The sequence below is a fragment of the Mus pahari genome, chromosome 17, assembly GCF_900095145.1.
Source record: "Mus pahari chromosome 17, PAHARI_EIJ_v1.1, whole genome shotgun sequence".
In the NCBI taxonomy this organism is placed as follows: Eukaryota; Metazoa; Chordata; class Mammalia; order Rodentia; family Muridae; genus Mus; species Mus pahari.
Genome location: NC_034606.1, coordinates 56,904,984 through 56,929,025, shown reverse-complemented (window position 1 = coordinate 56,929,025; position 24,042 = coordinate 56,904,984). Strand labels below are relative to the sequence as shown.

General features: G+C 39.6%; 1 protein-coding gene across 3 annotated transcripts in view; it reads right to left on the bottom strand.

Annotated features, from left to right (window-relative positions):
• Cntn1 (contactin 1) overlaps window positions 1-24,042 on the bottom strand; it is a 288,900-nt gene that overhangs the window by 172,293 nt on the left and 92,565 nt on the right. Inside the window, exon 1 of one of the 3 annotated variants that reach the window (XM_021216385.2) lies at window positions 5,881-6,286. The exons of the other annotated variants lie outside the window; for them this stretch is intronic. The gene's annotated coding sequence lies outside the window, so the exon portion shown is untranslated. Of the gene's footprint in view, window positions 1-5,880; window positions 6,287-24,042 lie in introns of those variants that run through there. 3 annotated transcript variants of the gene reach the window in all.

Sequence of the window (24,042 nt, the reverse complement as noted above, 5' to 3'; positions counted from 1 at the left end):
ATTTACCCTGGGGGGTCTGCCATAGTGTCCGTCTGCAATAATGCCCACCATAGTGCCTACCATCATGTCTTCCATAGTGCCTACCATCATGCCTGCCATAGTGCCTGTGGAATTTTCCATAAAGTGTTCCTTTGCTTCAGACATTGGCTCCAGTTTTTATATATAAAAAAGTGTTCATGCTAAATTCATGTATATGGATGATGGGAGTAGCTTTTCAACCCGTGAAGGTATTTAAAAGTCAGTTATAATGGTTATATTAAGCCAAGCCTCTTTCTGCAGGTATTAGTGAACATGGCATTTATATATTAATCTATAGAGACAGTTATTAACCAAAGGAAACTTGGTTATGTTCCTTAACTGTCTGAGGGTTTTCACGTAAGACTACTTCATAAGAAAAATGGTGGTTATATTGGTAGTTGAGGCTGAAGGCAGAAACAGGACAAATAACATATTTACTTTCTTAATGCTAATGAATACATAGCTATTGTCACTCCTTGTAGACAGAGAGCACAGGAAATTTTGTAAGGACAATGCTGTATTTCCATTTTCCACTCTCTTATATTTTGAAAGAAATCAAACTTCTCATCTCTATGGACCATATATCTCATCATTATTTTTCAGCCAGGTCCTGACATATTTACATAATATAAGCTGTCAAAAATCCAGAATTGCAGAAAACACAAAACTAAGGAATAAGATTAACTTTATATCCATGATCATTTTTTACAGAATAAAGTTCCTCCATGGTATGAATCTCTAAGTTTTACAATAAAAATTTTCCATATATGAGATCTTTGTTTATTTAAAGCATTTTTGAAAGATTATAATAAAAGGCATTTTAAAGGAACTATTTTCCCAAGCTCAGATACAGGGGAATTTTGTTGTTGTCTTCTTTGATATTTGTCTAGTTGTTCTTGAACTTTGGGGCCCCTGTACTATTTGATTTCTTTTATTAATGGTCCATTTAGCCCACTCCTGGCTGCCTATCCATCCATGTCTTCACTAGCTTTCCCTGTTCTCCTGTAGCACCTCTTTTTGCCAACTGATCTATCATCCTCCATCTGTTGAATTTGCCATGTTCTTTCTAGCACAACTCCGCCTCTGGCTTTCCTCCCAGCCACCTATCTTGCTGCCCTTCCATCTGCCAGCACGAGGAACATCTTTGTGACCTATTCATAACCAAAACCATGGCAAGTGTTACACATAAGCTTACCAAACACTTGTTTCTTAAAGGGCCCGTGCAATCACAATAACAACTTACTATTCAGCCTCTTAAATATCAAATGCACATTTAGCATTTGAATTCTTCTACATCTTAAAATTATGAGCCAACATTATTCAATGACAGGGTCTTGAACAATAGAATGACTCCACTTCATAAGGACTAATGTTTTAATACTATTCTTTGGAGCCTTACTTTCTATGTGGTCCAGTCTGTTAATTATGCAAGGTTCATTGTCCAGAATTCTGTATACAATGATTAGAGACAACCTTTTCTTTAATAGTACATTCTTACAATGGTTCAGTCCAGTTCAGTTCTGTGAGCTTAGTGTTACAGAAATAAGTTTTCATTAGGATATGTGCTATAGTTACCATAAGATATCAGAGACATTATGTAAACAATGCTAGCATTGGTAATTTTAGTTCTAATATTTTGATACTTACATTGCATAAAGCATGAATCTTCCCTCAATGTTGACATCCATAGCAATTGGAGGCTTGACTTCTTGTAGTCAAGGGAAGCATACTGGAGGTTGAGTAGGTCATAGGAAAACATTCAGGGTCTTATATATTGTTGCCTATTCATAATTCAAAATTATTTACACTTTATCTACAGTGACTCTGACACTAGTTAAGGTTAGGTTTATAGGATGCATACTCTGGATTTATCTTTAAATGGCATTTTGGCAAACGGACACTTAAATTAGTGGATTTTTACTACTCCAGTTATGTTATTTTTTTATTATAAGATGTATTATAAGATGAATTTTTCACATTTGCTTTTGACAGACTTTATTATTTGGGTTTGAAGATGATAAAAGATGTAGAAAAGAGATGATACTCATTGGTTATTGAAAAGAGAGTTCATTATCCTCACACCAGGAGGATTTACACAGATGCATAAAGGCTGATCAGAAGGCAGAGCTAGTGAGGGGTCTGTGTCTTTCAAGGGAAAAACAGAGACCAAGTTAAGAGCTCCAGGTCGGCTAGCTTGATTTCCCAGGCTCTGGGACACAGGGACTAGGTTATCTTCTCCTTTACCCACTCTCAATAATGGAAAGGGATTGGTGGCCCAAAGTATGAGCCAGAATAACAGACTGCTATAGTGTGGGCTCTGGGTTGGTGGTGTACACTTGAAAATGAGTTCAATTTGTTCCCTAGCATGGTCAAATATTCAGAACGAACACAGAATAAATGACTGATGACCCTTAGAAAGAAAATTTGAGAGTTATGTGATATGGATCACAAGATTCTTTGGCTGCAAATGCCTCCAGTGAGACTATCAATGTCTGTGGTGCTAAGCATGTTCAGGGTCAAGTTGTACACATTACTCTGGCAGGGAAGGTTTTGTAGCCTTCCCCATCATCTTTCTGTCCAACTCTACCATCTCTGCCCTCTGTTTCATGATTGAGTTCAGAACAGATGCTTGGAACCTTTCCATTGACACGTCCCATGAATATTCTACTACCAGGATCCACTGTAAAACTGGCAATACTTGGGTCTTCAGTTCTTCTATGACTTTTGCCAAATACTTTTGGCTGACAGTATATATTGTACTTCCGCCCTCAAGTTTTTGTTTATTTGATCCCATTGAACATCAAGTCCATCTTCTCATGCTTACACAGAGCCAGGAACCACATTTGATCCTTAAACATACACTTATCACACTAAGTCGCCCTTGAGCGGCAATGTATTGAGAAATTACAATAAAATAGAGTGAAAAAGAGGGTCAGTTGGTGAAACCGACGCTAAGCTGTTTTTATAGGACTGAACCCCGAGTCAGCTCTTTTTTTTTGTGCCTGCTTTTTGTTTGTGTGAGACAGGGTCTTTCTATGTAGCCTGAAACTCACAGAGATCCATGGTGCTTCTGTGGGGAGATTAATGGCAGACAGCACCAAACACCTCCGTCAATTTCAAAGAGCATTTCCGGGGACTGGAGAGATGGCATCACAGTTAAGATCCTTTGCTTCTATTCCGCTGGAGCCAAGTTCAGTTGCTGGCATGGAACCTGATGACTCACATTCATCCATAAGAAATACCAGCTCTAGCAGCCAATGCTTACTTCTGCCTTATGGGAACACACACTCACACACACAAGCACATCATACACACAGTTACACATAATTAAGGTGTATTAAAAGTAAATACTTAAAAACAGTATATATGAAAAGTATTTCATATAGTATGTTCAGGTAAAATGTTTCAGAAGGGACTACTTCAGACATTTTTCCAATGGGAGACAAAGGAGATGAAATTTTTCCTTGCCAATCTTTGTTATGGTTCATGCAGGAAAAGCTCTGTGGCTTTTGCAAGGATGGAACTCTGGACAGTCCCTGGGATCCCTAAGGGGTACTTTCTTACTGTGGAAATAAGCTATTATTTAATCAATATGTATATGTGTTAATGTTTGTGAAAATTGGAACAATGTCCCTCAACAAATACTGATTGTCATGTCTCTTAATCTCCCACAAGTGATTTGCAACACCCACAATCTTAGCAGAATTATTTTTATATGTGTGTGCTATTTTGCATTATTCTAACCTGTTTTTTCATCTGTACTGACAAAGTTTAGTTGTATAGGTTTAAAAAGAACCAATTGGGAAATGAGAGAGAGAAGAAAACTTGTTATTCCCACAGATACCATGAGAAAAAAAAATCACTGTTGGTCCAATACGCGTAAAGTCTGGTTGGAAAGTAGAGGAGAAAGCACACACCTTTACTTCAATTTGTTTCAAAGTGGGTCCATTTCATATCTATATCATACCTACTCCCTATAGGAAAATTTACAAGCCTATCATATTGAGATGTTCATGCCACCTGATGTCTCACTCTAAAATATTAACAAAAAAAGTTTGAATGTATTATCAAACCTTACATTAATGAACTACGTTCAGAGTTCCAAAAGACTAGTGTTTAATAAGCTTGATGCATATAAAATCCCAGTTCTATTGGTTTTCCTTTCAAACTCTGTATTTTGTGTTTGGCTACTACATCCATCCCTCAGCCAGATGCCACACGCAGTACTGTTACCACTCTCACCACTCAGTATTTACTACCCATCCTTAGGCAACAGCATCCCTAAGTTTCTGTCCCCTTCCTGTCTTCTCCGTTTACCTTTGGATGCTAAGAACCACCCCGGGCAGTAGGCATTTGAGAACTGAAGACTGTGGCTCAGCATCAGAAGACTCCAATAGGCAGGTACTTCCCTTCCCTCAGAGAGAACTCCACCTGTGAGTTCCCTGGTGTGACTGGCCTAGACTAGTCCTACAGCCTGAACACGTCAGCAGGTACAGGCCAGTCTGTGCCACACCAGGATGCTGACACAAGCCCAGGGGATGGAGGAAGGCTGGCAGAAAGGCTGTGCTCTGGGGAAGGATTGGGAAGCGGCTAGCCTGGCAGCTTCTCACTGTTATGGATTTCTTTGTTTTTCAGGAAAATGAAGCCTGTTGTACCAGAACACAAGCTAGTTGGCTTTCTTCACTTTGGTGACTGATAGATGATAGCCATATTTTTAAAATGTAGTCTCAACAAATATGCTTCATGTATATTATAGGTCTTATGAATTATTATATTGCATATATATATATTCACCAATAATGTAAATATACTTGGAAAAGCATCCTTAAGGAATTTCATAGTTTAAACCTTTCAGTAAATACTTATTGAGCTAGTTTTATACCCTAAAATGAAGCTTAGGGATTCATGTGCTGAACATTTCGTTGCACTTATGAACTGCCATGTTGAGCAAATAGTTTTAATTCACAAAAAACCACTTACCGATAAGGGTCATAGAGCACTGTGTGTTCAGTTTTCTGAGTTTTTGTAAAATTCCTTTGTTCCATATACAGAGAAGTCTACAATTGTCACAAGCTTAATTTTTAAAAACAGTAGGAAAAAATAACTCTAATTTCCAAGTAAAATTTCACAGTATTCTATTGTAATTCTTGTCATTTTGGAATACGGTGTTCTTGGCAGCCAAGGAAGAACACAGGTAAAAGTCAGGATGGGGGGGGGAGAGAAAGGGGGTTGGATGGGGTGAAGAACTCTGGGAGCGGATACCAGGAGGGAGGGGCAACATTTGGGATGTACATAAATAAAGTAATTCATTTTTTAAAAAGTCAAATTGTCTCATTTCTGACAAGGTCTTCCCTCAAGGACATGCTATTGCATATTGTCCTCTTTACTTACATCTGCTTAAAAAAAAAAAAAAAGCAAGGCGATTTTTTGAGTATGACTGAGTACTGCTGCATTTTCGGGTCTGATCACCTTTTAGAACAATTTGAAATGAGGACATCAAGGTAAGAGTCTGAGCTGAGCCCAAGCCCAGCCACAGCCCTGCTAAAACTTCTCCAGCAGGAGGTGACTTCCACTCAACTGATTCTGCTCACTCCCAGGCTGCCCCTCCCCACTCAGGCAGCACCCAGCTAAGCCAGGCGCACACATCTAAGTTCCTGCACGTTCTCGAAAAGCCGATGCATGAAAAAGAAATACTTCACCTCCATACCGTCTGATATATGAAATAATGTTCTCTCTCAGTTTACACAGAAATAAGTGAGGCTGGACGAGGAACTCTATACCATCGGCACTGCATCACCGTTATCCCAACTCGGCACATTCTCCTTTGCAATTACCTAACCTAGAGAAAAATCGTGGACTCACCATGTGTGTTGAATCGTCTGCCGATCTTGCTATAATATCTGCTTCAAATTGTCCCTTTGAATAGACTCGGGGAGAGTTATGACACAATCCGGCTTCTCTTCTGCAGCAGAAGGCAAGTTAAAAGGACCTCAAGCTGTGACCTCAGAGACAGGCACAGCCGCTCCCATCCTTCAGCCAACCTTCTGCAAAGAACAGGTTAGGAGACTGCAAAGCTGGATCTCTACATAGCGATACTTTCAAATAAAGCATTCTGGGCTGTGAGCTGTGGATTTACATTCCCAAACCTGGCTGGCTGGAGTCAAAGCTGCTTCTGTGCCTGAAAATATTAAGCATTTCACTGCAGTCGCTTAATGCAAGAAACTATCTGAGGCGACTTCACAAACCCTGTCATTCTGTTCAGGGACTAAAGAATGAGCAGGGCATGCATAATTCATGCATTGGAGTCTTCAATGCACTTCCTGTAGCCTGGGCTCTACCCAGTAATGGGCTATTGATCACCTCATCCCTAAGACAATCGGAGAGCCCTGATTGGTTTATTTCCACAAATAAAATTACAACCTAAATCATAGGCAGAAGTCTCCAGCCCGGCTGCAGCGTCTCAGGGAAGACAGTCTCAGTGTCTAAATGACATCCGCAAGCTGCAGAATATCGAAGCTGGACTCTTTGGGGCAGAAACGACAGAATCTGCTCTTTTCGTTCATTTGAAAGGGCATACTTTGTGCAGGATCAACCCAGGTATTCCATATTATTGTTATAACGCACAGAGCTGTTTCCTTCTCCGTCATCGCAGAGACGTCAACAAGAGCAAATGAAAATTAAGAAAAAAAATACATAAAAGACACACACACACACACACACACACACACACACACACACACACGCAGCAGCAGCAGCAAATAGTAGAAGTGTTTTACCTGCCTCCTCCAGTCACAGTTCTTAGAAGAATTATTCTAAAATAGTTAGCTTGTCATTTCGGTGATGTGGAAAGGGTTCCTTCTATTCAAAATCAGAGCGGACCATGTGGTATCTCTATTAAATATTCTAGACCATAATTACTTTTTATTCTGGGTGTGTCAGTGGTTCTGAGATTTTTTTTTTTCCTCTGAGCATTTAAGCTTCAAAGAACATATCATTGTTTAGAGTAGCTGGGGAAAAAAAAAACAGCTGTTCAACAAAATGTACATTTAATTATGCCCAGGCTTACTATAAAGAAAGAAATAGGTCCTAGCACTTTAAAATAGCATCATAGTATTTGCAGAAATACTACTGTGGGAGGTCCCTGTGAAAATGTGTGTATCTATAATTAGTGCACATCCACAACTCAAAGACCTCTGGACCAAAACTAGTTGTCTGGTGTTTCTACACAGGAGGCACAAACATAATGCTCCTGAAGTCCCTGAGAGCTATGAAGTCATGTCTTTCCACAACCTTTTTAAACATACACATGAGTGCCCACAAACACACATGCAATTGATATTCCTATGCTATCACACTTGATTCCCTCATAAATCCAGGGGGAAACATTCTTGCCTTGGGGCTAAAGAACTCAGAACAACCATTTTCTCACCCGGCACTGTAGATGGTGCAGAGCCATTTCCTTTTAGAGCAGCATGACGAGGTCAGTCTTCAATCGGTAAACCAACAGGAGATACCAGTGTTTAGAGGCAGTACAGGTATTGATGGCGACACAGGTGCAGTGGAGAGATAAGTTGAAAAATGGTCTTTTTTTTTCTCCTAAATTAATATGAGGAAGATCTGTACCTGACTGATGGAGAATCTTCCAGAACAGACTGCATGGCAGTGTGAGACACTAACCATCCAATTACTTTGGTGATAATTCAGTCTATATTCATGTTATTTTCTTATGCCAAGGGTAGTTCTTTTTATATTTATATTTTATATTTATATGTTACTGCCAATCTAACAAAAGTTAACTAAATTACATGGTAGATCTTTTCTTTTAATATTTTTCTTTCTCTAATTAATGACCTTTGATGCCAAATATAGAATTGAAGAGACTCAGATTTAAAAACAAAAACTAATTTAGAGATCTACTAAAAAACACGATTTCTCATAAAAGATCATCTCATTTAAAATAGCAAAAGTTGGGGATAGAGAGAGATGGCTCATGAATTAAGAGCACTGACTGCTCTTCTGGAAAACATAGGTTCAAATTCTAGAACCCACATTACAGCTTACAAACATCGGTAACTCTAGTTACAGAAAATCCAGCATCATCTTCTGGCCTCTGACTGCATCATGTAAGCACACAGTAAACAGGTATGCACGCACACAGAACACCCATATCAGTAAAATAAAACAAATAAATCATTGCTCTTTAAGTTAAAGTAAATAGATACATAAAGAAAAAAGAAAAAAGATGGTTTGGAATGTACTGAGTATGAGGATATGAGGGTACTATCATATAGAGAATTTAAATTCGTGATGCAATGTTCAGTAACTGTAAATGAAATGATTCAATCATGTATGTCTAAGAGTTTTAGTTTGGTCCATCTTTCTAAATAGAGTGAGAAGGATTCCCATATCTTTTCCCATAAAAATTATGCATGACATCTATCTAAAATGAATTACATGTGCCAGTTATCTGAAAATGGAAAGAGAACAAACACATGTGCGTGCACATGTGTGTGCACGCGCGCGCACACACACACACACACACACACACGTGCATACATGTACAAGAGGCAGGGGCAGGGAGTCAAATATTTGATCTAGAATGAACAAAGAATTAGGAGCCATCAAAAGATAGGACAGGGACAGTGATGTATAAGACAAACAATGAAGATGGTAAATTCCAAAGAATTCTGAAGCTTCTGTAAGTCCTGAATGAAAGTGAGTGCAGAGAGGGGACGCCAAAACTCCCAGGGTAAAATAAAGCTTGAGGCTGTAATAAAGACCCAATGTCCCATTCACCCGAGTCTGGCTATTCCTTGAGGGATGTGGAGGGTATGACACTTAACCAATCATTCCAGACGATGGAAAAGAGACATGGTCATTTCAGGTAATTTCTTCTCCTGACAGATGAAAGGACTTTTCCACATTTTGAATTTACAATGCAGAATGAATTCTGCAAAGGACAGCAAAATAAATTTTAAAATAGGGAATAAACCAAGGCATATGATAGATTGTCAAATCTGTGATATGTATTAAGATGTATAACTAATCTCTTCAACTCTTATAACTCTGAACAATGTATGGTGCTTTTTGAATAACCCAGAAATAGTCAAATAATTAATAATAATATCATAAAATATTGGAGGAAGAATTCATTGTTTTTAAGACAAGGGGTGCGAACTATATGGAGGAAATTGTAGATTCTGCAATTGAAGACAGTTCTATTTGTTTTTACCAATATCACAGAAACACTCTTACTCATTGTTGGGTCTCGCCCGCCAGCCTCTAAGCATTGTATTGCGCCCCTTGCAGACACGCTAAGAGTTGCTNCCCAGGACGTCCCAGAACACAGTGTCCTCGGACCGCCCACTGTCAACGCCCACTCGTCGCCCGGACCAACCACCAATGTCGTCACGCCTACTTGATTGGACCGCCCTTCTGGACACAGCTCTGCTGAGGATCGGACTGCGCGCCATTGAGCCATTGGGACATTGCGCCATTGGGACTGAGAGACACTCAGCAGAGACAATGGGACATGCGGGAGAGGGTTGGGTTCTCCCGCGTGTAATTAATAAATAGTATTCTTTCTTGTAGCTCATCTCTATTTTCAGGAAGTTTAGCTCTGCAGTGCGAACCCACCCCAAGGTGTTTTCTGCCCATGCAGACACGGCGCCGGTGTGCGTGACGCAGAGAAACATTACAACTCATATCCCTCTGATTATTTTAAAAAGTATTTGTGTAACATCTACATGCTAGAAAAGTTTTTTCTACATGCTAGAAAGCCAACTATGCATGTAGCAGTGTTTGCAAAGTGTATATATATTTGCTCAGAAAGCATGCAAAATCTTGAGTTAAAAATAATTGAATATAATAACTGATGCACATGAAGCTTTGAGGAAAATTCTAGAACACAGAAACTGAGCCTATGTGCTAAGTACACACTAGACACATGAAAATTCCTCTTAACTCTATTCTAATATTTCAGGCACCATGGTGGAAATATTAGCATGGCTACCTAGCCTAAGGAGAACACTTAGAAATGAATCCTTTATGGGGGTGGTACTTAAAGAAAATGATTGGTGTAACAGAATAACACAGATTGTAATGACGCACTGTGTATCAGGCTCTTAACAATAAGACCCTGCAGTGACATTCATCATTCTTGAACATCAGTCACGCACAGTGAGAACAAATATGTGTTTATCATAATTTGGGCAAGAATTAGGTAAGCGCACAGAGCACAGTCACTAAAAGTACACTGAGGGTCCTAAAAACACCTTCCATTGCTTCATCTGTATGTGTTTATTAATCTCACAGAGTCACCAGGAAATTTAAATATTGCCATCACCTTATGCCACTTAACATAGTAACCATATAACACTTGTTCTTGCAGGAAAAGGCATTTCTTGAGGGGAGGAATATTATGTGGATGTGAAAGATAGCAGGATGCCAGAGTGGGCTTGAGAAAACCAAGTGTTGATGGAAGATCATGAGACACCATGAGCATATTGATTGTATGAGAACATGGGACACTATAGTTACATCGATGATATGAGAAGTAGGACATCATGGATATATTAATGCTATAAGTAAGTGGGACATCATGGATGTATTGATGGTATAAGAATATGGGACACACTGGAAATATCAATCATATTAGAATGTGGGACCTTGTGTAAATTAATCCTATGAAATTGTAGGATGGCATGAAACTATCACTGGTATGAGAATATGAGACAGACAACATAGACATATTGATGACATGAGACTGTGTGACAGTGGACATATGGATGCTATGAGAATTTGGGACATTGTGGACATAATGATGGTATAGGAATGAATCCTGAGATAAGACAAAACTATAGAAAATCTGATTTAGAAAGATATACTTTGTAAAAGATAGGTTAAAATCCTGGATATACAGAACCTTTATATTTAGTCATATGTTGATATTGTGCAGAGAAACAGGTATTTAAAGCTTAAAGAGAAGAACACAATTAAATTTTTTGTGGAGAGAAGAATATAGACTACAACAACCAGGTGCAGTGGGCATGCATGTTTAGTTCATTCCTATTTAGATTCCACCACAGGTGATGTGGGCATGAGGCATATCTGGCAACATGCGGATGAGGAGAACATGAATGTGCTTAAACTTCAGAATAAGTAGTTCTCAGCAGGTTATAAGTTGGGAAGAGCTATAGAAAATGTTTTAACTTGTAACTTGTCTTTGTTCCCTCATCTCTGGTGCACTCAGAAATCAAATAGAAGCATAAAATAAAAATATATTGGTAGCAGAAAACTATAATGAACCGGAACTATACTGTTAGATGTAACCAGAAAGGTTAAATCACAAAGCAAAACTAGATGGCAACGACTTCTTAGACACCCATATTTCCTGTGGACAAATTGAGAGTGTGGATAGATCTCATTAGTTAGGTTGGTAAGCAATCTGGGCTATTCAACTTGTGGAAATTAGTGAAATATTTCACAGATGAGAATGTACAAGAAAAGGGTGGGGGATGCAGACCTGAAATGCAGAAAAGCCATGACCATAAGACCCCCCTGTCAGCATCCTGACAGAATGACAAATAGCTGAGTATACATTGCTGATATGTATTATACATATTATGCCAAAATCTGAAGCAATTCTCCCTTACAAATAGCAATACTATTCTGATCAGAAGAAAAGTATTGGTCAGCTAAATAGCATTTATTTCCATTTTATCAATTAAAAAACTCATGGTCACAGATTAAAAATGGTCAATTTACATGGGTGTCTCTAGAGACACACAAGCAAGTAGAAATCACGAAGAAAAGTTAAATTGCCATTAAAAATTAAATTCCAGATATAGTTACTTATGAAGAGATTAAAGGATGGTAGAATACAAGATTTTACTCAGTACTCAGAGGACACCTTTTAAAGACAGTTAATAAACCTAAATATTTTCTACAATAATAACTTTTAATAAGTGAATGCAAGGAAAAGTGGAAAGAACTCTTAATTTTTTTTAAGCTGGAGTCCCTTTCCTTTGTTTGTATTTCTTTTTTAATGATAATAACCAGGAAAGGGGGAAACCATCAAACAACAACGATAACAACAACAACAAAACAAACACCATTATTCCAAATCACATTTGCTCTATTAAAGCACAACCAAACAAAACAATAGAAAACAGTTTCTTTAGCCACCAAGAAGGGGTTTCAGGCCTAGAGAGTTTGGCTGAGCAATTAAGAGTGCTTGTTGCTTTTACAGAGGCCCCAGGAGAGGTCCCCAGCCCTCAGATGATAGCTTAAGACTTTCCTGTGCATACCTCTAGTTCTAGGGGGACCAGCCTGTTCTTCTGGTCTCCATGAGCACAAGGCATGAGTGCAGTACACTTATACACATCCAGAGAAAACATCCATACGTATAAAATAAAAACAATTATCTTTTTATAAATGAAAGACTTTCAGTTCAAGAAAGAAGGAAATCGAGTACTTACAAGAGGTTCCCCGGAAGTCTCAAAACTTTAGCACATTGCTCAGACAACACTAAATAATTCCTTGTTCTATTAAAAGTAGCTTTCCCCTCACATTTTAACGTACTCTCAGATATTAGTGTACCCAAATCATTTCCTTGGTTTAATAAAGGTGACCTAATTGTGACTCATGTGAAACAGGATACTACAACCCCTACTGTTAGTTACAGTATAATTAAAACTACAATCTAAGGTATTTTAAGTTTGTAAAACTATTACAGATAATTACAATAATCCCTATTTAACCACACTTACTAACTATACTAAAGGAAGCAGCTTTTCCTTTAGGAGGCTAAATGCTCTTAAGTGAACGCATGAGTAACTCCAAGTCAGCAGCTGTCTAAACCTAGGCTACCCACAGAGAGCCACTGAGCAGCCTTGGGCACAAACCAGTCTGCCTTTCTCAAGAAACATCAGGGAAATGCTTGGAAATTATAGCCTCCTAATCCTCTCTGGGAGCAAATTCAAACATTTTCAATTCTGTCGAGTCAAAATAAATGTTTGGTTCTAGACAAATTAGACCTATGTTGGTAAGTAAGACCTACCTCATTATGTGTCTTCTATTGTTAAGCCTTGTAAATATCTGTATATTCTTAATGACTTTGGGATTTTCGTGCTTTTAAAAAGTGTGCCTAGACCATGAGTAACTTATGAATGTCTGGTGGGTAATGATATTAATCGGATGTCAGAATAGAAGGCAATGTGTTTCTCTCTCCCTCTGTTACAGGACAACAATTAGAGATTCAGAAAGAATAATGGCAAGGTGTCCAACTAAGAATTTACAAGAATTATAGCAAAGACCAGAGGACAATCTCAAAGAAAAAAAAGTTGGTATATGGCACAGCTGTGACATCTAAAGACCCCTCCAAAGCTGGGACATCAATATCAGCAATGCATAAGTACTGCCATGGTTGCCCGTGCTCCCAGGGGCTTCTCTTCACAGGAAATGGCTCTTTGCTGCTGTACTTAGCAACAGCCACTGGAAGTTTGAAATTTATTCATGAAAAAAAGAGATACTCTGGACCTATCCCTAAAAAGGACCCATAGTTGTCCACTACACACCTTGCAGTACTTCATGTGCCCCAGAGCCTGGAATTATGTGGTCTTACAGAGCCACCATGCTCCATAACCACCTTTATGACTCTCTTTCTTTGTCCATGCTTTAAACGCTGGTGGAACTAACTCTGTTGAGCCACGGAATCTCGAGCCCTGGGTTTATGAACTGTGTTCACAGCTGGTCTTGGAACCCTTGCTCCACTGACATTCAATAAGCCATACTTCAGACATCAACATTACTCCTGACAAGCAATTCAATACTGGAGGCTCCAGAACCACTGTTGCCTATATGAACCTATGCTCTGTACTCCAGCTCCACAAACACTACAGCCATTTCTGCAGCGGACACATTTATACCCCACAGTATTAATGCTTCAGTGGCTCTGTGTTTTCCTACGCTCTGAATCCCATTTCCACATGTACTTTATGGGCATACATGTCACACAGTGTTACCAATAGAGGGGACCAGTACCAAGGAGGCTCACACATACCATAGTGCAACCATATTCCTTTCTTGGATAGTATTGCCATAAGCATGGCCCTGGCATGAACACTAGAACATGAATTTCCATGGGAGACAAAAGTGATCAAGAGAACTCTGAAAGACTTGATCAGAAAGACCTCAGCCACCTACACTACTCTGCCGTGACCTCCAAGTTTTGCCAGTAGATGCCTCCTTTATTTAGCCCAGCGGTGTCCCCAGCTGAAAGCACTCGACTGAGATCATACTGCCAGGTTGGAAGCAAATCAGTTGCTGAGCATCCTCATAGCCATCTGCAAAGGGAAGTATTTCACCACCAATACCACTTGTTTATTTTGTTTTGTCCAAGACAAAGTCTCCTATGTAGCCTTAGTTGTCTTGGAACTCACTCTGTAGACCAGGTTGGCTTTGATCTCACGGAGCTCCACCTGCCTCTGCCTCCCTAGGGCTGGAGTTAAAGGTATGTGCCACTACACTTGGCTCCCAAAACATGTTTGAAAAGTAGAAGAAAACAGTTGCTTCTCCATTAAATGTGGAGAGCTCAACATAAGGCAGTGAGGCAGAAGAGAAACCAAGGGCATAATGCCAGCAAAGGGTCACCATAACTTTCTAGTCACAAACCCCAAGGAGATAGAAATCTATAGATTGCCTGAAAATAACTTCACAGAAATTGTGTTAGGGAGACTCGGGTGGCTTCAAGAAGAACAGACAGACAACAAGTGAGATTTTAAAAGGACATAAACAACTCAATAGAAAGAAATTTAATGAAAAACAATTCTGGAGTTGAAGGCTACATCTGCTGAATTAAAAATTTAATCAAAATATGGTATTAGACATGATCAAGGAGAAGAAAAAAATTTATGTTAATTTGAAGCCACTAGTATTTGGAAATACCAGTCAGAGAAGAATAATAAAGTAATTAACATAAAAGGTATATGACTTGTATAATATAATCAAGTCACATGTTAGGACTTATAGGAGAAGAGAAAGAAAAATATTCAGAAATCGTTAAAGAAACTATGACTGAAATGTTCCTGATTATGGAGAAAGACATGAATATCAAAATACACAATATTTAAAACTTTCCAATATGGTTCAACTCTTGAAAGTCCTGACAAAACAATGTATAATCAAAATGCCAAAAATAAATAATAACTTTGAAAGAAGAAAGCAAGCAGGATCTCTTCACCTAATATCCTCCTTAAGACTGTCAATAGATTTCTCAGAAGAAACTTTGCAGGCCAGCAGCTAATGAATTACTTTATAGAACTGACAAACAGATCTCCATATGTAGCAAAACTGTTGAAAAGAAAGCAGAAGAAATAAAGCCATTCCCATACAAACAAAATCCAAAGGAATCCTCAGTGAGGCTGGTTCCTGGCGCTGAAACTCAAGGGATCTAGTAACATGAAACTGTGTGAAGGGATTAATCTTACAGAAGAGAGGACATAAGGAACCAAGTCCAGAACCTTCCATACCCCAACAGCACCGGATGAAATCGTATTCTAGGATACAAGTTAAAAGACAAAGGTACCAAAACCCTGACAGCTACAATACCTTATGGATGAATATTCAGTGTGAAGTATATAATCTGTAACATCAATAAAAATCAATTAAAATAGATGCTAAGAAATAAGAGGTTTTGTATATGATCAAAACGAAGCAACATTAGCTTAAAATAGGCCATTATAAGGTGTGAGCACAAAGTCAAACCTTTATTACAGAAGCAGGAAAATTAAGATCAGAGTTTGTCTTTGAGAACTGATCAGATCACAGAGAGATCAAGAAAGGAAGAAGTGATTCAATGGAGTAATGAGAAAATAATNGCAATGTTAGGCACTGGCAATCTATGACGATATAAGTTCTCTTAACCAAAAGGATAAAGAGTGGCTGAACAATGATAAAGATTGGATGGAAAGGTCACTTTATTAATGTGAACACATAGATGAGCAGAAGGTAAGGGAAACGGTTCTGCTAAGTCAAAATAGAGCAAAGAGAGCTATACTTAAATCAGATAAAACTGTCTTGAAGTAGAAAACTATGAAAAGATTTGACCATAAACATATAGAGTTAAACGCAAGGGATTTTAATACAGTACTTACTAGATGCTAGTAATAGATAAATTTGACCTAAGACTTGTAAGAGAACTGTAGGCTTAAATATAGCACAATCCTCTGGCAAACATTGCTCAACATGATTACATTATTATTTTAGCATATAAGAATATGCTGTGGGCTTATAAGAAGACATACATATTTATACAAACACTGTGAAGATTTTATTAAGTTTATTCAGCTCACATGAGTGTATACACAAATCATCACCCTCTGCCCCAGTCACAAAGGCTATAAGCAACACAGTTAATACTGATTTTTTTATACATAAAAATATTTAAAACCAATTTGGAATGCAAAATCTTCTCTCTAAATAGAGCAATTTCAAACTATATTTAGGCAAAGTTTTTCACACGCTTCCTTTTCTTATAGACCGAAGATATTTAATAAAGCAACTTTGTTTAAGCAGCTTTTGATATATAAATTTTGCAGCATTTTTTTTTTGTTGTTGTTCTCTGCCCAAACCTACGTCCTGTGGCAGGATATTAATGTATCAGGAAGTTCTTTTGTAAACATATTTGGCCGTATGAAGCTATTGGACAGGAAATCAACTTTGCTTTTTTATGGGGAGAGTTATATTGATTCAAGCAACAATAATTTCCTAAGGAAAGATTTTTATCACAGGTGCTTGTTACATAGAATCAAAAAGGCAGCCCTTAAAGTATCTCAGAAAATAAAACCTAATAACTTAGTTCTACAGAGCAAGTGATGGGCTCTTCTGATAAAGTGATGCATTGCTGAAATACATATTTCTATTAAGTATAGGCAGTTGGTGTCAAGTAGGGAAGAAAAGTCCTAATTTCTGAGGATAGCATATGGTTCGGATGGTTTCCTTTGCATGGAAATGTCACATGCAATGCTGATGCTCAAGGACCCCATTAAGTGATCTACTAAGGAATGACAAAGACTGAGCGATAACCCACAGGAAAGGTACAAAGGGAACCAACTTGTTTTTTAAAGATTTATTCATTTATTTATTTATTTCATGTATGTGGGTACACTGCCACTGTCTTCAGACACACCAGAAGACAACATTCGATGCCCTTTAGAGATGGTTGTGAGCCACCATGTGGTTGCTGGGAATCGAACTCAGTACTTCTGAAAGAGCAATCAGTGCTTTTAACCGCTGAGCCATCTCTCCAGCCCTACAGTGAGGTCTTCCATGATACCTCCAGAGTCCTTGACTAGTGAGTGAGTGCTGGCCATCAGCATAGGAGGAAGCTCGACTATTAGAACAGTGTACCCAGAGATTCTGGACAAGGTTACGAGCAGTTTCAGGCTTCCTTAAACTAGCTTCTTGGAAAAGTATATTATTAGAGCTCTGTGGAAGAGCAAGATCCAGATGGATGCTCGAGATCTCAAAAGCTGCTTTCCCAGTAAGAAGAAGGATGGAAAGATGAAGGACCTGACAGTTGTAAGGGAGCCCTTTCAAATATAAGTTGATGCCTTTCGTTCTTGCAAGTGTGTGTTAGAAATCTGTGATGAAGAGAAAGGAGGTCTACACATGAAAGAGCACATGTGCTTTCAACTCTAGCTTTTTTTATACTTCTAGTCCCTGTCCCAGGTGAATACCATTTTCCATCTTCACACACAGAGCAAAAGATTGCTTTGAGGGAATAGTAACTCTTCTATATGTTTTCTGTGCTTGGTCTCATGAAAATATTTTACATAAATAAAAATGAGGCTATAAAAACCTTACTGCTTCAGCCTTCATTTAAGACAGAAAGATGCAAAGATGTCACTTCTCCATAGCCACGAAAACCGAACTAAGATGAATGATGAAGTCTTGATGGTCTCAAATTTGCTAGGGAGCTGACCTTGCAAGTCGACAAAGTAGCCTGAAAATAAAAAAGGAGCAGTAGCTTCAGGGACATGTCAGAGGTATAAACCCATACTAGGCGAGAAGACAAGGTGCTAGCCGTGCCGTGTCACATACACCTCAAAGCAGCAAGCTAACATTTGCAGAGGCTCATTCAGGCTGGCCTGTGAGTGGGACATATGAAGAAGGCCTGACAGGAGGAAACTACTATGGTTAAGCCTCAGGGACATTCTACGGTGGTTGGGTCTGAGTAGATCAGAGAGACATTTACTTTCCCTGCAGTTGGGAAGGACCGCTTTGAAAAGCATGGAAGAACACACAGGAAACAGTACACCTGAAGAGACCTCATTCTCACAAAATAAACTCTTCATGCCACTGAAGAGGAACACCGAGCACAGGGAGAGGGACGTATTACATTAGGAGGGGAGGAGGAAGGTAAATCTAACCAACCAAACAAGAATACCTGAGGGAGGGCTCAGCTGTTTCTACAGCACTATCAAACACAGACATCTCCCACGGCCCCGAGGAGGGGCAGGAAATGCTCCCTTGGCAACGCTCCACTAAGTAGCAAACATGAAGCCTGTTTGCTGTGGTAGTGCAATGAAAAAAAATGAAACTAAATATGAAAGGTAATTTTGACCATTGTACTGGCTAATTTTGTGTCAACTTGACACAGCTGGAGTTATCACAGAGAAAGGAGCTTTAGTTAGGGAAATGCCTCCATGAGATCCAGCTGTGGGGCATTTTCTCAATTAGTGATCAAGGGGGAGAGGCCCTTTGTGGGTGGGACCATCCCTGGGCTGGCAGTCTTGGGTTCTATAAGAGAGCAAGCTGAGCAAGCCTGGGGAGGCAAGCCAGTAAAGAACATCCCTCCGTGGCTTCTGCATCAGCTCCTGCTTTCTGACCTGCTTGAGTTCCAGTCCTGCATCCTTTGGTGATCAACAGCAGTATGGAAATGTAAGCTGAATAAACCCTTTCCTCCCCAACTTGCTTCTTGGTCATGATGTTTGTGCAGGAATAGAAACCCTAAGACAACCATAAAAAGCAAAAGGAGGCCAGCGGTGTGGGCTGTTGTATGTTTGTCAACTAGACACATAAGCCAGAATCATCTGCAAAAAGAGGAATTATCAATTGATAAAATGTCATCTTCTTGATTAATGATTGGTGTGGAAGGTCCCAGCTTACTGGTGTGGAAGGTCCCAGCCTACTGGTCGTCCTGCCCCTGGGGTGCATAAGAGAGCATATTTCACAAGCCATGAAGAACGAGCTAGTAAGCAGTGATCCTCTGTGGTCTCTCTCCCTTAGTTCCTTCTTCAGGTTCCTGCCTTAAATTCCTGCCAGGACTTTTATGCTGGACTACAGCTGTAAGCCGAAACAAATACCTTCCTCCCCGAGTTGCTTTTTGGTCATGGTGTTTTATCAAAGCAATAGAAAGTAAGTTAGGAAAGAGATTGGTGGGCTATTGCTGTGACAGATCTGACCATGCTGTTTTGGGTAGGATTATGGAGGGAGTCTTGGTCTTTGGACAAGAGAAGATGTTGAGTGCTTAGATCTTAGTGTGCTGTGCTATGGAAGAAAATGTTGAGAGCCGTATAGACAACAGAGGCCTGGCTTGGGAAGCTTCAAAGGAAGTTTAAGAGTTCCTCAAAGTCTGTTCTTGTAGTTAAGTTGAGAATAAATCATTTGGAGTTGTGATTAGCAAGAGATCAGTACCACTAAAGGATTGCTTTACTGGGACCATCAATGCTGGTTGCCTGGGGATGAGTCTGCAGCTGTGTAAGAGTCTCCCATGTATAGGGTTTTGAATCCATGATGGAGCGGCAGACAGCAGATGAGGCTTGGCATGATGAGAGCTCAGAAGATGCCTTTGGTGAAGGGATAGCATCAATTGCAGTGGAAACCCTTGGGGAGAAAAGGGGTCACGGAGAAAGCCTGAGGCTTGGCACCATATGGTAGGGTTCTGAATCCATACAAAGAGGCCAAGAAGCCACAGGGGATTGAGAAGCCTGTAGAGTTCCCAGCATTGAATACGCCAGGACTTTGGGACAATCAATAAGGATAGTATCAACTACTGAGGGGGCTTGGGCCTAAGAGATAAGCAATGTGTACTATGAATAGCCAGGCTCTAGAGATGGAGCTGCAGAAGCCCTTTGAGAGTCCATAAGATTAGGAGTGGGTCCCAGATGGGGACCTTGAGCTACAGGATTTAATTTACACTTGCTTTTTGCCTCAGCTTGATTAGAACTGTACACTGGTTTGTCCCTCTTGGAATGAGAAAATACTTATCTTGGATTTTATAGGGGCCCACAGGAGACTTTGAACTTTTAAAGAGATACTGAATTTTCAAAAAAAAAAAAAAGACTAACTTCTAATTGTTGACATTTTGAGAGATTGGGGAACTTTTAAAAGTGGGCCTATGTTTTCATATTGTGAGATTAACATGAAATTTTGGTGTTTCTACAAAAAAGAAATGGCCATGATATATGATATATTTGTGCATCAAGATGACCAGGGGATAATTGTGTTAGCTTTCTTTTCTCTGTTTTCATCTGGGATAAAGAAATTTCAACTTATACTACACCTCTAAGACTGGTCTGTTTGTATGGCATTTTCTTGATTAACAATGAACGTGAAAGGGCCCCACCTACTGTGAGAACCATGAGTGGCTCCACCAGCAGGCAGGTGGTCCTTTGTTGTTTAAGAGAGCAGAATGAACAAGCCACGGGGAACCTGTTAGTACTCAGTGTTCCTCCACGGCCTCTGCTTCAGTTCTTTTCCCCAGGTTCCCACCTTGACTTCCTGCCCCCCCCCCCCCCCCCCCCCGACTTCCTTTCATGATAGGCTACAGTCATAAGCCGAAGTACAGGCTTCCCTCACCAAGTGGCTTTTGTTCATGATGTTTTATCATAACATTAGAAAGCAAACCAAGATAGAAGCCAAAGGCACTTCTGAGATGGGCGTGGCAGGGCTTGGTATGCTGAGTCTATGCAGGGGACCCAGAGGAAATTCTTTAAAATATCTCATTTCTTTCTTTTTAAAAAAATTTTATTTTATTTTATTTTATTTTTTATTATTATTTTCTTTATTTACATTTCAAATGCTATCCCGAAAGTTCCCTATCCACGCCCCCCCCCCGCCCCTGCTACCCTACCCACCCACTCCCACTACTTGGCCTTGGCCTTCCCCTGTGTTGGGTCATATAAAGTTTACAAGACCAAGGAGCCTCTCTTCCCAATGATTGCCGATTAGGTCATCTTCTGCTACATATGCAGCTAGAGACACAAGCTCAGGGGGTACTGGTTAGTTCATATTGTTGTTGCACCTACAGGGTTGCAGCCCCCTTCAGGTACTTGGGTACTTTCTCTAGTTCCTCCATTGGGGGCCCTGTGTTCCATCCAATAGCTGACTGTGAGCATCCACTTCTGTGTTTGCCAGGCACTGGCATAGCCTCACAAGAGGCAGCTATATCAGGGTTCCTTCAGCACAATCTTGCTGGCATGTGCATTAGTATCTGGGTTTGGTGGCTGATGATGGGATGGATTCCTGGATGGGCTAGTCTCTGGATAGTCCATCCTTTCATCTTAGCTCTAAATTTTGTCTCTGTACCTATATCCTTTCATGGGTATTTTGTTCCTCATTCTAAGGAGTAATGAAGTATCCACACGATGGTCATCCTTCTTGATTTTCTTGTGTTTTGCAAAATGTATCTTGGGTATTCTAAGTTTCTGGGCTAATATCCGCTTATGAGTGAGTGCATATCTAGTGACTTCTTTTGTGATTGGGTTACCTCACTAAGGATGATATCCTCCAAATACATCCATTTGCCCAAGAATTTCATAAATTCATTGTTTTTAATAGCTGAGTAGTACTCCATTGTGTAAATATACTACAGTTTCTGTATCCATTCCTCTATTGAGGAACATCTGGGTTCTTTAGAAAATGCGGTTATGGAGGCTGGCAATCTGCACAGGAGAACCTCATCCTTCCTCACACTGTAATCTTATCTGCTCCCTAAACCTATGTGTTGGAATCTGGAGACAGCCGACTCCTCATTACTGCTTTGCTTCCCAGGCCTCTCACTTCTGATCTTCTTCTGTTTGACCTACTTTATGTCTCTTCTAGGTCTTGCTTTCTGAAGACTCCTCCCCATTCCTGTTCCTCTTCCTTCTCCCTGACCATTTCCTTCTTTCCTTCTTTCCCTCCCCTGTACACCGTTCTTCTTTTCTGACTTCCCTTCCCTTGACTTCTCACTCTATCTTCTCCCTCTGGATCTACCTTCTAGTAAAATAAGATCATGTTAATTAATATATTTGTTGATGCATGTTAAAATGTTATGTATGTGAAATATTGTGTTAATGATTAATTAAATATATCTCTAGCTAAATGTTCTCTCCGAACGCCACAACTATCAGACCACTTATATTCTTGACATTTATGCTTGGGTGCCTATTGAGCTTCTCAAAAGCAGGCAATTTCTGATTTGCCTTTCTTTATCTCCTGCCCTTCCTATACTAAGACAACTATCCACTCATTGAAAAAATCCTGAGATGCCATCTTTTATATCAAAAGATATATGAAAAGATCACACACATGCTAATAACATCAAACTGCTACCTGCCAGGAAGTCTGTTCTTCACTATAGATATATCGGCTTTATATATTCTCTTGATTACTTCATAAGCTTATACCGTTATAAGGTAATTCTCAATTCTTCAAACCTGCTTGTCCCTTAATTCCCCCCATCCTAATGAATAATCCCCTCCCACTGTATCTACTGTTGTGTGAACCTTATGCTGACAGCCAACATTTTTACTCCCTAATTATATTCTGAATCCATCTACTGATTCCCATCTTTGTTGTCAATAACTGAGATAAAGCCATCATTATCTCTTGCTTACACCGTTGAAGCAGACTAATGGAAGTTTCCATATTCACTCTGCTGTACATACTGGAAAACGGTTTTTTAAAATGTAGATGTTATCTTATTACTTACTGATAGAAAATATCCAGTGTTTTTCCACTCTAATAAATATTTTAAGTCTTTAATAGGGCATACTCTCTCCTGTTGGCCCCTAACCAACTCCCCAACCTCATCTTAGTCTCTTTTTGTCTGATATTACTATATTTTGATCACATTGGGAAGATTCCTAATTTTAAAAATCATGTACCCTTTGCCAGGAATGTATTTATCAAATACCTTCTTGGCAGGCAGCTTTGTCTTTTAGGCTGTGCTTTCTTTACTGCTGCCCTTAAAATTAGAATGTCCCCCTCCTATAGGTCACCATAGATCAGCTTTATATTTGATGTTCTACCAAAATGTTAACTAAATGACATACTTGTGCAATCATAGTTATTTACTAATTGTTCCACTAAAATATAATTTCTACTACAGGGAAAACCATATTTGCCTCTTTTGCCTCTATCTGACTCAACAACCCTATGGATCCTTGGCATTCTTATATGGACCCTTGGCATCCTTATATGGACCTTTGGCATCCTTGAACTCTCTTCTGTTGTATAATCCCACCCAGGACCATCCTACCACAGCTCCTGTTGCTGATGGTAGTCAGCCAAGCCGTTATGCCCACTTTTTCTTCAGGACTGCACCTTGGGGCGTGGTTCCTGGTCCTCTGGTTGAATCTGTAATGGAGATGATAGCCAGCTCTAGGGAACCCCAGCCATGGCTCTTTCCAGGCTGTCATTCCCAGGACAGGTCTATTTTTGGATTCTTGGTAACAGAGTTCTCATGTGCTCCCATCCACCTTGGGGAAGCCTCCTCGGTTAGCAAGCCTGTTAAGTGTTTTTAACACTTTTGTTATTTCGCACAGATGCTTTAAAATAGAAGGTATTTTTAAGTGGAAATTGAAGGGCAATTTTTATCCTTGTTTTAAAATGTACTGTCTTTCCTGTCCCGCTTGGTTATTAGGACAGAGGTTTGTTGTAGGGTAAGTCTATGTGATGGTGGAAGGGATAGTTTCTGTTTCTTACACCCTGAGCCTTAATGCCACATTGTACTCTTACAAACTGTCCACATCTAAG